Genomic DNA, 18,103 nt, shown 5'->3' with positions numbered 1-18,103 from the left:
GTTAATTATTTTCTATTTGTGTGAAAGGCAGCTTAAAATGTGCTAAAGTGTAAAACAAATGCATACAGCTTTCTTTCACATGAGCCAATTTTTTATGCCCCATTTTCCAAAAATACATATCTTATTCCAGGAAGAAGTCAAGATCTGTGGCCCCAGTTAAGTATATTGGCTGTTAACAGTCTGCATTGCACGTCACTATTTATAAAATGCTCTAGTTTTGCCATCTGTTCTCTACATTCTCTTGCCTCTGTCTATTCTATGTCCTTTTTTCCCTAAAATGTTGGGCTATGGCTCCTGAAAGAATTTCCAATCCTCTTTTTTTCCATTGGCTAGGGTTCCTTTGTGATATCTGATGTCTTTCAGGGATTGTCTAATGAAGTCTTATGCACTCCACCCACTCCCACATTTTATATATTTTTGGTTTTGGTTTTGTCCTTCCCTCGGCTCAGCAGCAAATGTGCTGCTACAGCTTCTCCTCCTCACCTCACCTGGACCCAGGCTGGACTGGTGTCTCCAAATGGTGCTGGTGAGTCCCCAGGACCATCCTCCCATGGCTTGTCTTCCCAGCAGCTCAGGTTTCACTGCTTGCTGCTGGACCCAAGCTATGCTCCCTATAGTAGTTTCTTCCATCAAACCGGAATCCATTTTTAAATCACTGATTTTTAGATCAACATGATTTTCTTAGAGATCACAAAAGGCAGTGTCCCCATTTTATGGATGAGGCTCAAAGATGCAAATCAGGCCATGCACGGTGGCTCACGCCTGTAATCCCAGCACTTTGGGAGGTCAAGGCGGGTGGATCACCTGAGGTTGGGATTTCAAGACCAGTCTGGCCAACATGGCAAAATCCCATCTCTACTAAAAGTACAAAAATTAGCCAGGCATGGTGGTGGGTACCTATAGTCCTAGCTACTCGGGAGGCTGAGGCATGAGAATTGCTTGAACCTGGGAGGTGGAGGTTACAGTGAGTCCAGATCATACCACTGCACTCCAGCCTGGGCGACAGAGCGAGACTCTGTCTCAAAGAAAAAAAAAAGGTAGCAAATGGCTTGTTTTTGGCAGAGTACAATAATATAATTAGTAGACTTTTAGCCAATGTTCATGACATATTTAAGATATGGACAAGGAAACAAATCCTACAAATGTAGTAATGGTGAGACTCATGAACCCTTATTAACCTCATGACAACCCTGTATCATAGAAAAATATCACAGATAGGGTGGCTTAAACAGCAGAAATGTGTTTCTCATAGTTCTGGAGGCTGGACCAACAGACCAGCAGGACCGATTTCTCCAGAGGCCTCTCTCGTTGGCTTGCAGATGGCTGCCTTCTTCCTGTGTCATCATATAGCCTTTTGTGTGTATGTGTGCACATCCCTGGTGTCCCTCAATGAGTCCTAATTTCTGCTTCTTCTAAGGACACCAGTCATATTGGATCAAGGCCCATCCTAACGGCCTCATTTTAGCCTAATCACTTCTCTGGGGCCCTGTCTCCAAATGCAGTCACATTCTGAGGCACTGGGGGTGAGGAGTTGTGTCCCCTCAAAGTCCATAACATTCTATGAGGTCAGGATTAATTACATCCCTATTCACTGATGATGAAAGAAGACATAGAGACAATAATGAACTAGCCCACGTTTGCTCAGAGAATAAGTGGTGGAGCCAGGATTTGAACACAGGCAATCTGGTCTCAGAAACCTGTCAAGAGTGTTCAGTGCTCAGAGTCCTGCCGAGAAAATGTCCCACTATTGTAATGTTAAGTATTGTCTACTGCATAACTTGTGATACATAAATATCTTTTTCTATGAAGGATAGGTTTGTTTTCTTTTTTCATTTGCCCTGACTTTTGCCAGTTCCTTTGGTTCTCCTTTGCTGTTTGTCAGCAAGGTCAAGGGTTCATGTCATCCAAGCCTTGTATAACACAGCTATGTCACCTAAGGTACAGTCATGTCACCTGAGGTACATTCACGTCACCTAAGGTATAGCCATGTCACCTGAGGTGTGTGTATAACACAGCCATGTCACCTGAGGTGTGTACAACACAGCCATGTCACCTGAGGTACAGCCACGTCACCTGAGGTGTGTATAAAACAACCATGTTATCTGAGGTACAGCCATGTCACCTGAGGTGTGTATAACGCAGCCATGTCACCTGAGGTACAGCCATGTCACCTGAAGTACAGCCATGTCACCTGAGGTGTGTATAAAACAACCATGTTATCTGGCATACAGCCATGTCACCTGAGGTACAGTCATGTCTCCTGAGGTACAACCATGTCACCTGAGGTGTGTGTACAACACAGTCATGTCACCTGAGGTACAGCCATGTCACCTGAAGTACAGCCATGTCACCTGAGGTGTGTATAAAATGGCCATGTCACCTTAGGTACAGCCATGTCACCTGAGGTACAACCATGTCACCTAAGGCACATTCATGTCACCTAAGGTACAGCCATGTCACCTGAGGTGTGTACAACACAGCCATGTCACCTGAGGTAAGCCACGTCACCTGAGGTGTGTACAACACAGCCATGTCACCTGAGGTACAGCCATGTCACCTGAGGTGTGTATAATAAAGCCATGTCACCTGAGGTGTGTACAACACAACCATGTCACCTGAGGTACAGTCATGTCACCTGAGGTGTGTATAAAACAACCATGTTATCTGAGGTACAGCCATGTCACCTGAGGTACAGCAATGTCACCTGAGGTGTGTATAACGCAGTCATATCACCTGAGGTGTGCATAACACAGCCATGTCACCTGAGGTACAGCCATGTCTCCTGAAGTGTGTATAAACCAGCCATGTCATCTGAGGTACAGCCATGTCACCTGAGGTGTGTATAAAACAGTTATGTCACCTGAGATGTGTATAAACACAGCCATGTCACCCGAGGTGTGTATAACACAGTTGTGTTACCTGAGATGTGTATAAATACAGCCAGACACCTGAGGTGTGTATAAAACAGTTGTGTCACCTGAGATGTGTATAAACGCAGCCATGCACCACCTATGGTGTATATAACACAGCTGTGTTACCTGAGGTGTGTATAGCACAGTTGCGTCACCTGAGGTGTATATAGCATTGTGCGTGTATAAACACAGCCACGTCACCTGAGGTGTGTATAACACTCTGTGCCACCTGAGATGGATGTAAGCACCTGAGGTGTGTATAAACACAGCCATGTACCACCTGTGGTGTGTATAACACAGCTGTGTCCCCTGAGATGTGTATAGCACAGCCGTGCACCTGAGACAGTCATGAAGAGTTGTAGAAATGTATGGGAAATATTAAAGGAGATTTGAGTTTTCCTTTGGAATACCTAAACCTAGCTCATTCAGAGCTAATTAAATTTGAGATCAAGGGCATATGAGTAAGTAATTTTAATCACAGGATTTTCATAAAGAAACTTGAACACACCCTTATTTTACAGAAGTTTCCTAGAGTTTACTTTCATAAAAGATGGAAATATCTGTATATTGGTCCTACAACCTGGAAAATACTTGCCAAAGAAATTCAGAAACACAACAGAAGGAGAGTTGAATGCTGCTAAGGAATAAAGCCATGTACAGGAAGGCTGTGGACTCATCACCATTACCCGTCATCCTATCATCTCATTCAGCAGTGAGCTGCCATCTCCTTTCTAACTGCAACTTTAACAAATCTGGGGACAAAAATAGCTGTCCTCACTCCCTTAGAGTTCACAGGAAAAATCACCTGTGCAGGCCTTGCTATTATAAAATGTCCTTGGTCCCTGCCAGCTGAATGAGCCCCAAAATACAAAGTCAGTGACGCTGCTAAAAAGAGTCAAAAAGGGCCTTTTCCTCAGCTAAAGGGAGGTCCAAAGTTCAACCTCTACTAATACTTGTCAATAAAACAAGACCAAAAAATGCCCACAAATTTACACAGAAATAGCAAAGTTTTTTAAATATCAAAATAAAAGTAAAGCCTTTTCCTTTCATTTCAAGTCTCCTAGTGAATAAATGAAAAAAAATGCAAGTATAGCTATATTAAGGGATTTTAGACCCAGACTCAGTGTCATCTCTACATCATGCAGCTCCTGCTATGTGCTAGTGCTAACACCCCAGTCTGCAGCCTCCCACACCAGCCCTCTGTCTGCATCTGTCTCTACAGGAAGGTGCTTCTGGGGAGGAGAATGGAAGAACATTCCCTGGCACAGAGAATTTGCAAGATTTCTTAGACCTCAGAGAAATTATAATCTCTGTATTAAGAACAGTTTTATCTAAGGTAATGATATCATCTAGGTACTTCCACTAAGCCTAAATATGTTTTTCCTTGTTCCTAAAATCACATTCACTAAGATATTTACAATTCTAAAACCAGGTGCCGCTTTTACATCTTGCGCAATGATTAAGTATGGGAAGCAATCTGACAAATCCCAAAGCATGCAGGTTTTACTGCAGCTGCAAACTTGTAAATATAGTGAGTGAATACTTAAAAACAATTGCAGCTGATGAGTAAGAAATGTCAGCACGCTTCTTTCTGAAAAGGATTTGAGGAGCAAGTAAGTACCTGCCTATGTAGAAAGGTATGCAAAAACTGAGACATTTAGTGTGTTATTAAAATAGTGCCTTCAGTGGTAAAATAATCACAGGTAGACTAGTTCTCTGCACAAAACAATATAGGACCTTTTACAAAAAAGTGCAACTGCTGCACATCATACGCTGTAGCATGCTAGTGAGCTCAGCAGATGTGATGCTCTGGCCTTTTGGTTGGATTGCAAATCCATTTAGGCTTGCAGAGACTGGAATCAGCCCTTGGAATTTTCCTCTGCAGTCTGTGCAAAGTAAGGTGTTTGTTAAGACTGGATTCATTTTGTCTGGTTGTCCAGTTCTGTTCAAATATTACTGAGTGTTCAACAGTTTATTTAATGAGATCAAGCTGTGAGCAATTATGTGTCACGATCCATGTCAACAAAGTACTTGGACTTCAAAGGAAAAACTGTGTTTGCGCGAGAGGGTTGAGGAAGTATCTACCTAGGAGGAGTTTGAAAGATTGTCCTTAGGATAAGTCTGGAGTGTTAGGCAGACAGCAGTGGAGATGCTCAGAGAAGAGCAGAAGGCCTTCCAGGGAGTGAAGAGCTGGAGCAAAAGCATATCAAAGTGCAGATCCTGGTCAGCGATGGGATGAGTTCTGCAGAGGAGAATATGGGGGCAGGAACAGAGAATCAGGTGGATGAGGGCCAGGTTGTGACAGGCCTTAAGCTGTCACAGTGAATCCAACAGAGAAGCCGTGGAGATGCCGCCCTCAGGAGTGTTTAGAACTTGGTTCCAAAGCTTCACTGCACATTGTTTCCCCATCTGTCTTTTCTTAGTGTTCTATATAGGTCTGGATGCCAGCGGTTATCTCATCCAGCAGTGCTCAGACTTTGAGATAACTGAATCACACAACTCAAACAAAAATCATGCTCACGGCAAAAAACAAGTCTCCAATGTGCTTGCTGTTTGCCTGGACACAGTGAGCAGTCTTCTGCAGAATGTACCTCCTTTCCAGTTAGTTATTGAGGCAAGGAGATAAGTCATTGTTGCCTAGATCTCGGGTTCCTCTCGCTTTTGGACCCAGCATGCTGCACCCAGTGATTGCAGAGAACACTGCAACGTGCCTTTTTTTGTGCCTTGCACTGAGCAGCCCAGTTTACAAAAATGTTGGTGGTGTGGACAGCAGTGTGTCAATTTTTGATATGGTGCAACTGAATCAGGTCCTAATTTTTTTTTCTTTTTTTTTAGCTGTAAGGAGAGGAGATATGGTTCTTAATGTCACTGGAAGAGTGGAAGAGCAGGAATCGTCCTGAAGATTCTTCTGGTAAGCCAAGAGTGTGGAGGCCCTGCAGGTCTGGGGACCGTGTGTTATCCCTGCAGAGGCTCAGTAGGCTGCGACTCCCATACAAAACACTACAACTCTTTCTGGGCCCCAGGCACTATTGGTTTTAAGCACATGTGAATCTTGTAGTGGAAAAAAAAAAAGGTTTCAAGTGCCAGGCTTGAGAGAGATTTTAAAAAGTCTTTTGTAGACATTGTAGGTGTCTTTATGGGTTGAATTGTATCGTCTCCTCACAAAAGGCATGGGCTGAAGTCCTATCCCTCAGTGCCTCAGAATGTGACTTTATTTGGAAATAGGGTTGTTGCAGACGTAATTGGTGAAGATGTGGTCATACTAGAGGAGGGTGGGTCCCGATTCCAAAACTACTTGTGTTCTTATAAGAAGGGGAAATTCAGAGACAGACGTGTACACACACAGGCAGGATCCCTGTGACGATGAAGGCAGGGATCAGGGTGATGCTTCTACAAGCCAAGGAACACCAAAGAATGTCAAAGACCACCAGAAGCCAAGGAAGAGGTGGGGAACAGGTTCTTCCTCCCTGCCCTCCACAGGAACCACCCTAATGACACTTTGATCTTAGACTCCAGGCTTCCAGAACTGGGAGACAGTCTATTTTTGTTGCTTAAACCACTCCGTTTGTGGCTTTTATTGTGGAAACCCTGACAATCTAATAAGGTCTCAACCTCACAGGTGGAGACCCTGCCTAGGGGAGCACCCTCTGTGCAAAGGGCGTGTCTTGAAAGGAGGTGGGTGAAAAGTGGTGCTTATTTTTCCAAAGTTTATGATTTTTTTTCCTATAATTGCTATGCAATTTCAGTCAGTCACTTTTTAAAATCCAAATGCTAAATTTCTTTATCTTAGGGAGAGGGTGGCTAGTTTAGTCAAAGTCCAATCAATGATATCTTTTGGTTATGGTTTCATTTGCTGCTGCTTTGGTGAATCTGAACATTTCTTCAGGTTGCCTGGACTAGAGCCATAGTTCCAAACTGAGTAAAAGTCACACTAGTTTATTCTTTACTTAGACTGTTATTCACTGAGCACCTAGTATGTGCAATATTTAATTTCAGGTACTATGGAAAATGCCAAGTTAAAGAGAATATGACCCATGTCTTCAAATTACTCCAATGGAAAATATTGCCTATAAATCAATAATTATAAAACTAATTTTTTTCAACTTTTATTTTAAATTCTGGGGTACATGTGCAGGATGTGCAGGTTTGTTACATAGGTAAACATGTGCCATGGTGGTTTGCTGCACAAATCAACCTAACACCTAGGAATTAAGCCCAGCATCCCTTACCTATTCTTCCTGATGCTGTCCCTCCACCTCCCTCCCCAATGACAGGCCTCAGTGTGTGTTGTTCCCCACCATGTGTTCATGTGTTCTCATCATTCGGATCCCATTTATAGTGAGAACAGGTGGGGTTTGGTTTCCTGTTCCTGCATTAGTTTGCTGAGGATAATGGCTTCGGTTCTATCCATGTCTCTGCAAAGGACATGATCTCATTTGTTTTTACAGCTGCATAGTATTCCATGGTGTATATATGCCACATTTTCTTTATCTTTATCCAGTCTATCATTGATGGGCATTTGGGTTGATTCCACGTCTTTGCTATTGTGAATAGTGCTGCAGTGAGCGTACACATGCATGCATCTTTATAATAAAATGATTTCCTTTGAGTATATACCTAGTAATGGGATTGCTGGGTCAAATGGTAGTTCTGCCTCTAGATCTTTGGGGAATCACCACGCTGTCTTCCATGATGATTGAACTAATTTCCACTCCAGCCAACAGTGTAAAAGTGTTCCTTTTTCTCCACAACCTTGTAAGCATCTGTTGTTTCTGGACTTTTTAATAATTGCCATTCTGACTGGCATGAGATGGTTATCTCATTGTGGTTTTGATTTGCATTTCTCTAATTAACAGTGATGTAGAGCTTTTTTTCATGTTTGTTGGCTGCATCAGTGTCTTTTTTTGACAAGTGTCTGTTCATGTCCTTTGCCTATTTTTTAATGGGATTGTTTGGTGCTTTTCTTGAAAATTTATATAAAATTAATTTTAAATTGATAAGAGTTCTAAGTGAAATTTTATTTCTAGCAATGGCAGGCTAGGTTACTCCGTTCAAGACTTCTTCTGAAAATAATAAATTATACTGGATGAAATATTTTAAAACAAGGCACTGATGAAATGGAGAAGGACAAGGGCAAATCTGTGGGGTAAGTGGAGCACTGAATAAGGAAGCCAGTCCTCTCTTCCCTGCCCTCACACCCCGGCTCCTGTGGCAAGCTCAGAGCACCTCGTCCAACCAAAACCAAGGAGACACTTTGTTTGGGAAGGTTGGGACATCATTCCTTGGGTTTGTGTTGGAGATAGCCCAGTCATGATTTAAATTGTTTTTTTTTTTTTAGTTTAATCTTCTACATTCAGGAGGTACATATGCATGTTTGTTACATGAGTATATTGCATACTGGTGGGGACTGGGCTTCTTGTGTACCCATTACCCAAACACTATTTGTGTTTGGCAATATTTGTATTTGGAACAATATTCTCAACAGGTAATTTTTTTTACCCTCACCCCTCTCCCACCCTCCCCACTTTTAGAGTTCCCAGTGTCTATTATTTCCATCTTTATGTCCATGTGTGCCACTGTTTAGCTCCCACTTATAAGTGAGAACATGTGGTATTTGGTTTTCTGTTTCTGCGTTAGTCCACTTAAGATAATGGCCTCCCCTTCCAACCATGTTGCTGCAATGGATATGATTTCATTTTTTAAGACTGTGTAGTATTCCACAAGATATATGTATATATACACCACAGTTTCTTTATCCAGTCAACTGCTGATGGACACTTAGGTTGGTTCCATGATTTTGTTATTGTGAATAGCATTGCAATAAACATATGAGTGCAGGTGTCTTTTTAATATATTGATTTCTTTTCTTTTGGGTAGATACTAGATAGATTGTTTTTTAAGAAGAAATATCCAAGGAGAGAGATCTTGGAAATATCTACATTCAGGGTTTAGGATGAGAGTGAGAAGCGGTACACAGAGACCAGGGTCTCAGAGGTAAAAATGAGAACCAGGAGAATACTGCATCTCTGGATCCAAGAGAGAAGAGGTGGATATCAGCTGAATCTACTCATGCAGAGCTCAGGAAGGGTGTGCACTGAGAGGTGACTGTATTTGAGGACTAGGGGGTCATTGGTGAGGAGAAAGAAGGGATGGAGAGGGAAAGCGGGGTGGCTGTTGGGTGAGGTGGCCGGAGTGGAGAAGGCAATGACATGAGGGAACTTTTTAGGGAGGAAGAAAGACTAAAAGGTCTTGCATAGTTGGAAGGATCAGAGAGGCACAAAAGAGTATTTTGATGCTGAAGGCTCTGGAGGTGGCAAAAGGAAATGAGACAGAGCTAAATGAAAAAAGGAGAACTGTGTCTTCTCTGGAGGCAGGAGTGAGAGGAGAAAGCAGGGAACATGGGGCAGAGAAAGGCCACGTGTGCCATGAGACTGGGGGAAGACCTGCAAGAAATTCACTTGATGAAAGTATTAACTAAAGGGCTCTTCATGCACAGGAAATTCTCGGTAGATATGAACTCAGATATTTTTAGAGGAGAAAAAGTAGGGACAAACTATTCCTTGCAGCTTCACTGTTTTTGACATGTTTTTTGACAATGGTACAAAGACCTCCTGTCATATCACAGAGCTCTGGACTCCGAAACAGACTGAATGGCATTAGCTCAGGGTTCTGCTCACTTGCATGAAGGCCGGAGAAGGCAGCTCAGGCATTTATTTCTCCAAGGTATCTTTGTATGCAAGACATGTGCTTCAAAATTGCCTCTAATTCCATTAATGTGCTCTGACAGAGATGTTTAATACCCGCTTCTTTACAATGGCTGCCATTGGCTGCATTTCTTTCCCATGCCCACTAAACTTTCAACAGTTCCTCTGTCGGAAGCAGCTAGGGCTGCTTGATTCTGATAGGACACCCTTAAAGAGAAAACACTGCCTTGCTCTCTGACCTGCATTCCAAGCGATTGATGCAAGTCAACCCTAACTGATCAACTTGGGATGGAAGGAGGCCACTCTAACCCTGATTATCTGAAAAATTCAGTCCTAAGAGCAAATAGCTCATTAGAGTATAAGATGCACATTCCAGGAAGAGCTCCTTTTTGCTGTAACAGTGACACCACATTTCCTACCTTCTGTGACACATGCTGTTTTCAGAAACGAACTCAGGGTGTGAGCTCTGGGGGTTTCTATCCACAAGCAAGGCAATGTTAGTGTTTGTGTCTGAGCATCGAGCTGTGCAGTACGTTTTTATTTATATTCAGAGTTTTCAAACTGCTTGGGGAGCTCCTTTGGGAGCTGCAGTGAGGAGAGGTGGGTGCGGGGCAGGTGCTGGAAAGAGGCTTTTGGCATTTAAATAGAATTTGCTTTGAACAAAAGGTCCTAATGGGGGAAGAAAAGAAAGGAAACCACTATTTTAAATCAACCAAAGCCTATGGCCTATCATGTTTCTTGGCAATTAAGCAAGCAAAATTTTTGGAAAGAAAGTTATTACCCTGGTTTGTAAATAAGGAGCGTTGGGTTATACTTTAACCATATCAATGCCACTAAAAGGAAACTGAATTTTTACAGTTTATCACCTTAGTGAACCTCTAAAAGCTATATCTTTTCTGTCTATCAAAATTACACTCCTTTTAAAGATATTTCTTAGCCCTAAGGCCTTGCACAAAATATTGCTCTTCTAATAGTATATCCCAGATTCCCCAGTCATTAATTTTCTTCCAGCCTTCTTGTTGCATTTGTTAATATCTTTGTTATACTGCAGATCACAGGAACCTCACATTAGATTTGCTTGTATTTTTGTGTTTTGCATTTGTCTCTTCCACAAGACTCTGAGCCTCTGGACAGCCCCCATTCATCTTCATATTTCCCATGGCACCTGTCTAGGCATGGGGACTTGTACAGAGGAGACTCTAGATAGATTCTAGTTTTCCTGAATTCTAAGAAGTCATAATTTTTCCAACAGGATAAGGTAGCTGAGTAAATATTCATTGTAATGAAAATAAAGTAGCTTCCCGTAATAATCAAAAGTATGTAGGGCAATGTTTTTACTTATTTAGAGAAGTCATGGATGACAAAAATCATTGTGGTCAATAATTGGAGACAAACTTTCTTTAGTCTTAGTCCTTATCAACTATTCTGTTTCTAGAAGCTGCTAAAGTGTCTAGTTTGACAGCTACCAGTATATATTTTACACAGTGGACATATTTGAGAGACTTGCGGACTCATTTGAAATACCTTCATCATCTTGAGTCGCTATTGAGCAGGTACTCATTCTCCTAAGTCTAGGTTCTATGAGTATCTGTATTTTGTACCTGTCACATATTTCTTCATTTGGTGCTAAGAAGAAAGTCTCTAAAATTGTTCCAATAGCTGTGCTCAGGGATAAAAGTGCAATACATTTGCATAGACTTTTCATCACAGAACACAGGTAGGAAAGGTTCCTTATCAATGATGTGAAATCCTTGGGCTAGCTTTACTTCCCTACACTCATGAAGCTGGGTAAAATTATTTAATTTTATTCAGTTGTGTCTATACTAGGTTGGATATTGGAAACCCAGGTATGTTGAATAATGGCTCCCAAGGATGACCATGTTCTAATCCCCAGAACCTGTGAATATGCTACCTTATATGGCAAAAGGGACTTTGCAGACGTGGTTAAGAATTTTGAGGTGGGGAGATTGCCCTAGATTCTTCAGATGGGCCCAGTGTAATCACAAAGGTTTTTATAGGAGGGAGGCAGGAGACCAGAGTAGGTAACAGAGATACACTGATGGAGGTAGGTGGTTGGGAGGATGCAAAGAAGGCCATGAGCTGAGCCAGGAAGTGCAGGTGGCTTCCCAAAGCTGGAAGAGTCAGAACGGATTCTCCCCTGGAACCCCCAGAAGGAACCAGCCCTGCCCACACCTTGATTTTAGCTCCTTAAGATTTATTTGAGGTTTCTGACCTCCAGAACTGTAAAATAATAAATGTATGCAATTTGAAGCCAAGTGTGTGGTAATTTGTTATAGCAACTGTAGGAAATGAATACAGAAACCATACAGAGCATAGTCACCATCTGTAGCACATCTATGTCAACAGGCTGCTGTACACTTCTCACTTATAACTGAGGTTCTCTGTCATTTTTCTTTGGGCTAAGCTCATGGAGCAAAGCTGAGGAATTTAGAAGCACAGGAATAAGTGAGTTTATTTTTTCCTTTAAAGACTAGAATAGTACTGAAAATGGAATATGCTGAATAAAAGTAGAAACAGCCTTTCTATATGGCCCTGTCAGTATCCTTCCTCTGCTTCTTTTATCTTTGAGGTGAATGCTCCACCTGCTGTTGGAAAGCTGTTTAGTGCTAACTAGAAGCTTTGCTCTTGAACATCATGAACCTCTCGGTAGAACTGTCGAAGTGATCATAGGATCAAAAGGGGCAGTTTGACCTTTTTTAAAAATAGCATGTTTTATTTGGAGTATTTTGTTTGCAAAGAACACAGATTCAATCAAATTGGTTTATGGAATTTGATGTGTATTTTAAGTGGAAGTCGATTATAAATCTGACAAATATAATTTTGTTCCATAATATTGGGATAAAGGGAAATGGGTTTTTAAAATTTTTCTAGATCAAATGCATTTGGCTTGGCCCCTACTTGCCAGAGTTGGTGGTATATTTACAACGAGTCATGACTGGAGACTGAGAGGTCCTATTCCTCTTCCTTGGGGTTTTAAGAAGCTGGGGCTGTCCCCAGAGAACAGGCTCCAGTGTGCATGAATGCCTCTGCTTCTATCACACTAGTGTCCCGTTGGCCAGAGTAGTCATAGAGCCAAGCTCAGAGTCAAGAGAATGGGTGGCCAAGTGTGCAACACCATGAGCACCGAGAGATTTCCCTCTTTGTTTTCTCGCCTCTTACAAGTTAGTGTTGACTTGTTTTTCTAAGACCACCAGGGCGGGCACGAAAGAACCAGGCGGGGCACGGGCGTGTCGGGGGCGTTCCACAGGTGCGACCAGGTAAATCTTGGTCTCTTCGGATTGACATCACCTGGCGCATGCCTAGTTGGTCTGCACCTTCCCGGGTCGCCAGCTGCATTTTCGCGCGCGCGGGAAAAGTTGGGGGGATGAAGAACCCGGAAGTGCACCATCTTGCCTCCGTTCATCCAAACAAGTGTCATATAGGTTGGTTGAAGAAATCAGCTCTCCAGATTTTTGACCAGTGATAGGTGATTGAGAAAAAGCAGGATTGAGCAGTCTGAACACAGGCTTTAGAATAAGGCAACCCTGAATGTGAAAGGGGGTTCTGCTGCTTCGTATCTGCCTAGTATTGGCCAAGTCACTGAGCCCCTATGGATCTGTTTCACCATCTGCAAAATGGTTATAATAGTATCTTTCCTTTAAGGTTTTAATGAAGATTAAATTAAATACTGCAAATAGGACTGCCTTCTTCCCCACCTGAGCCTTCCCTTCCTCCCTGTGTCCCCCGCCCCAGTTGGTCACATACTGCCTGGTATTAAGAATTCTTAGGACAACAAAACCAAGCCTATGTTAAACTCTTAAGAAGAGATAATGTGAGATTAATGTGTGGAGACAGAGCATGAAGCATTTGGAAAAACCAATTTTAATCATAAGAAAGAAAAGGATCTAAAAAATAACTTATTTTTAGACTCTCAGTGAAATATTCAAGCCAAGAACACAATTCTTATTAAGCACAAAAACATTACACACAAAATGAGAATAACGTATCTTCAAAGCTCATATTTATTACTTGGGGTGATTAAGATACCTACTTACATAAGCATTCTGAGGCTTTCTTATAAATGGTTGGAAAATCCAGAAAAAATTTGAAAGAAACCCAAGAACCACTCATGAGAAAGGAAAAACTGCTTTGTGGATAGAGAAAACAACATAATAATTACTTTTAGACTTCTAGTTTTTTTTCTGAAGAATAAAATAGGAGGATTCTATGCGCAATCTTCCTTTGATGCTGTTAGTTTGGAAATAATGGGATGGTAAGCACATGGGATATTCAGGATCTAAATGACAGACAAGACAGGCCTTAGATTGGTTGAAATTCACTATGTAATTCTGGAGAAATCATTTCTACAAGGGCTTTGTCCAGGTGCTTCAAAATTCTATAGTCCAAGAAATCCTGCATCTTGTGTTATCCAGTGTATTGTTGCTCATATTAACAATTTTCATTTATTTATTTTATTATGCTTTAAGTTCTAGGGTACATGTGCACAATGTACAGGTTTGATACATAGGTATACATGTGTCATGTTGGTTTGCTGCACCCATCAACTCGTCATTTACATTAGGTATTTCTCCTAATGCTATCCCTCCCCCCTGCCTCCACTCCATGACAGGCCCTGGTATGTGATGTTCCCCTCTCTGTGTCTAAGTGATCTCATTGTTCAATTCTCACCTATGAGTGAGAACATGTGGTGTTTGGTTGTGTGTCCTTGTGATAGTTTGCTCATAATGATGGTTTCCAGCTTCATCCATGTCTCTGCAAAAGACATGAACTCATCCTTTTTTACGGCTGCATAGTATCCCATCGTGTATATGTGCCGCATTTTCTTAATCCAGTCTATCATTGATGGACATTTGGGTTGGTTCCAAGTCTTTGCTATTGTGAATAGTGCTGCAATAAACACATGTGTGCATATATCTTTATAGTGGCATGATTTATAATCCTTTGGGATTATGAGTAATGAGTTTGTAATGAGTAATGAGATTGCTGGGTCAAGTGGTATTACTAGTTCTAGATCCTTGAGGAATTGCCACACTGTCTTCCACAATGGTTGAACTAATTTACACTCCCACCAACAGTGTAAAAGCATTCCTATTTCTCCACATCCTCTCCAGCATCTGTTGTTTCCTGACTTTTTAATGGTTGCTATTCTAACTGGCATCAGATCTCAACAGGTGTGAGATGATATCTCGTTGTGGTTTTCTTTTGCATTTCTCTGATGACCAGTGATGAGAAATTTTTCATGTGTCTATTGGCTGCATAGGTGTCTTCTTTTGAGAAGTGTCTGTTCATATCCTTTGCCCACTTTTTGATGGAGTTGTTTTCTTGTTAATTTTTTTAAGTTCTTTGTAGATTCTGGATATTAGCTCTTTGTCAGATGGGTAGATTACAAAAATTTTCTCCCATTCTGTAGGTTGACTGTACACTCTGATGGGAGGTTCTTTTGACATGCAGAAGCTCTTTAGTTTAATTAGATCCCCAGTGTCTCTTTTGGCTTTTGTTGCCATTGCTTTTGGTGTTTTAGTCATGAAGTTCTTGCCCATGCCTATATCCTGAATGGTATTGCCTAGGTTTTCTTCAAGGGTTTTTACAGTTTTAGGTCTAGCATTTAAGTCTTAAATTCATCTTGAATTAATTTTTGTATAAGGTGTAAGGAAAGGATCCAGTTTCAGCTTTCTACATATAACTAGTCAGTTTTCCCAGCACCATTTATTAAATAGGGAATCCTTTCTCCATTTCTTGTTTTTGTCAGGTTTGTCAAAGATCAGATGGTTGTAGATGTGTGGTATTATTTCTGAGACCTCTGTTCTGTTCCATTGGTCTATAAATCAGTTCTGGTACCAGTACCACGCTGTTGTGGTTACTGTAGCCCTGTAGCATAGTTTGAAGTCAGGTAGCTTGATGCCCCCAGCTTTGTTCTTTTGGCTTAGGATTGTCTTGGCAATGCGGGCTCTTTTTTGGTTCCACATGAACTTTAGTTTTTTCCAGTTCTGTGAAGAAAGTCATTGGTAGCTTGATGGGGATGGCATTGAATCTATAAATTACCTTGGGCAGTATGGCCATTTTCACAATACCGATTATTCCTATCCATGAGCATGGAATGTTCTTCCATTTGTTTGTGTCCTCTTTTACTTCGTTGAGCTGTGGTTTGTAGTTCTCCTTAAAGAGGTCCTCCACATCCCTTGTAAGTTGAATTCCTAGGTATTTTATTCTCTTTGTAGCAATTTTGAATGGGAGTTCACTCATGATTTGGCTCTCTGTGTGTCTGCTATTGGTGTATAGGAATGCTTGTGATTTTTGCACATTGATTTTGCATCCTGAGACTTTGCTGAAGTTGCTTATCAGCTTAAGGAGGTTTTGGGCTGAGACGATGGGGTTGTCTTTCCTTTTTTATTTATTTTTCTTTTTTTTTGAGAACGGAGTCTCACTCTATTGCCCAGGCTGGAGTGCAGTGGTGCAATCTTGGCTCCCTGGAAACTCCATCTCTTGGGTTCATGCCATTTTCCTGCCTCAGCCTCCTGAGTAGCTGGGACCACAGGTGCCCACCACCATGGCCCGCTAATTTTTTTTAAATTTTTTTAGTAGAGACAGGGTTTTACGATGTTAGCCAGGATGGTCTTGATCTCCTGATCTCGTGATCCACCTGCCTCGGCCTCCCAAAGTGCTGGGATTACAGGCATGAGCCACCGTACCTGGCTGGGATTTTCTAAAGATACAATCATGTCATCTGCAAATAGGGACAATTTGACATCCTCTTGAATGAAGAAAGAACATTTATTTCTTCCTCCTGCCTGATTGCCCTGGCCAGAACTTCCAACACTATGTTGAATAGGAGTGGTGAGAGAGGGTATCCTTGTCTTGTGCCAGTTTTCAAAGGGAATGCTTCCAGTTTGCACCCATTCGGTATGATATTGGCTGTGGGTTTGTCATAAATAGCTCTTATTATTTTGAGATACGTCTCATCAATACCTAGTTTATTGAGAGTTTTTAGTGTGAAGAGCTGTTGAATTTTGTCAAAGGCCTTTTCTACATCTATTGAGATAATTATGTGGCTTTTGTCTTTGGTTCTGTTTATATGATGGATTACATTTATTGATTTGCATATGTTGAACCGGCCTTGCATCTCAAGGATGAAGCCGACTTGATTGCAGTGGATAAGTTTTTTGATGTGCTGCTGGATTTGGTTTGCCAGTATTTTATTGAGGATTTTCACATCAATGTTCATCAAGGATATTGGTCTAAAATTCTCTTTTTTGTGTGTGTGTCTCTGCCAGTCTTTGGTATCAGGATGATGCTGACCTGATAAAATGAATTAGGGAGGAGTCTCTCTTTTTCTATCAATTGGAATAGTTTCAGAAGGAATGGTACCAGCTCCTCTTTGTACCTCTGGTAGAATTTGGCTGTGAATCAGTCTGATCCTGGACTTTTTTTGGTTGCTGGGCTATTCATTTTTGCCTCAATTTCAGAGCCTGTTATTGGTCTATTCAAGGATTCAACTTCTTCCTAGTTGGGAGGGTGCATGTGTCGAGGCATTTATCCATTTCTTCTAGAATTTCTAGTTTATTTGCATAGAGGTGTTTATAGTATTCTCTGATGGTAGTTTGTATTTCTGTGGGATTGGTGGTGATATCCCCTTTATCTTTTTTTACTGCATCTATTTGATTCTTCTCTCTTTTCTCCTTTAGTAGTCTAGCTAGTGGTCTATCTATTTTGTTGATCTTTTCAAAAAACCAGCTCCTGGATTTATTGATTTTTTGAAGGGTTTTTTTTTGTATCTCTATTGCTTTCAGTTCTGCTCTGATCTTAGTTATTTCTTGCCTTCTACTAGCTTTTGAATTTGTCTGCTCTTGCTTCTCTAGCTCTTTCAATTGTGATATTAGGGTGTTGATTTTAGATCTTTCCTGCTTTCTCTTGTGGGCATTTAGTGCTATAAATTTCCTTCTACACACTGCTTTAAATGAGTCCCAGAGATTCTGGTACATTGTGTCATTGTTCTCATTGGTGTCAAACAACATCTTTATTTCTGCCTTCATTTCGTTATTTACCCAGTAGTCATTCAGGAGCAGGTTGCTCAGTTTCCATGTAGTTGAGCAGTTTTGGGTGAGTTTCTAAATCCTGAGTTCTAGTTTGATTGCACTGTGGTCTGAGAGACAGTTTGTTGTGATTTCTGTTCTTTTACATTAGCTGAGGGTGCTTTACTTGCAACTATGTGGTCAATTTCAGAATAAGTGTGATGTGGTGCTGAGAAGAATGTATATTCTGTTGATTTCGGGTGGAGAGTTCTGTAGATGTCTGTTAAGTCTGCTTGGTGTAAAGCTGAGTTCAAGTCCTGGATATCCTTGTTAACTTTCTGTCTCGTTGATCTGTCTAGTATTGACAGTGGGGTGTTAAAGTCTTCCATTATTATTGTATGGGAGTCTAAGTCTCTCTGTAAGTCTCTAAGGACTTGCTTTATGAATCTGGGTGCTC

The sequence above is a fragment of the Trachypithecus francoisi genome, unplaced genomic scaffold (genome assembly GCF_009764315.1).
Source record: "Trachypithecus francoisi isolate TF-2019V2 unplaced genomic scaffold, Tfra_2.0 Lachesis_group7, whole genome shotgun sequence".
Taxonomy (NCBI): domain Eukaryota; kingdom Metazoa; phylum Chordata; class Mammalia; order Primates; family Cercopithecidae; genus Trachypithecus; species Trachypithecus francoisi.
The sequence above is the reverse complement of the archived record's forward strand: the minus strand, read 5'-3'. Positions refer to the sequence as shown.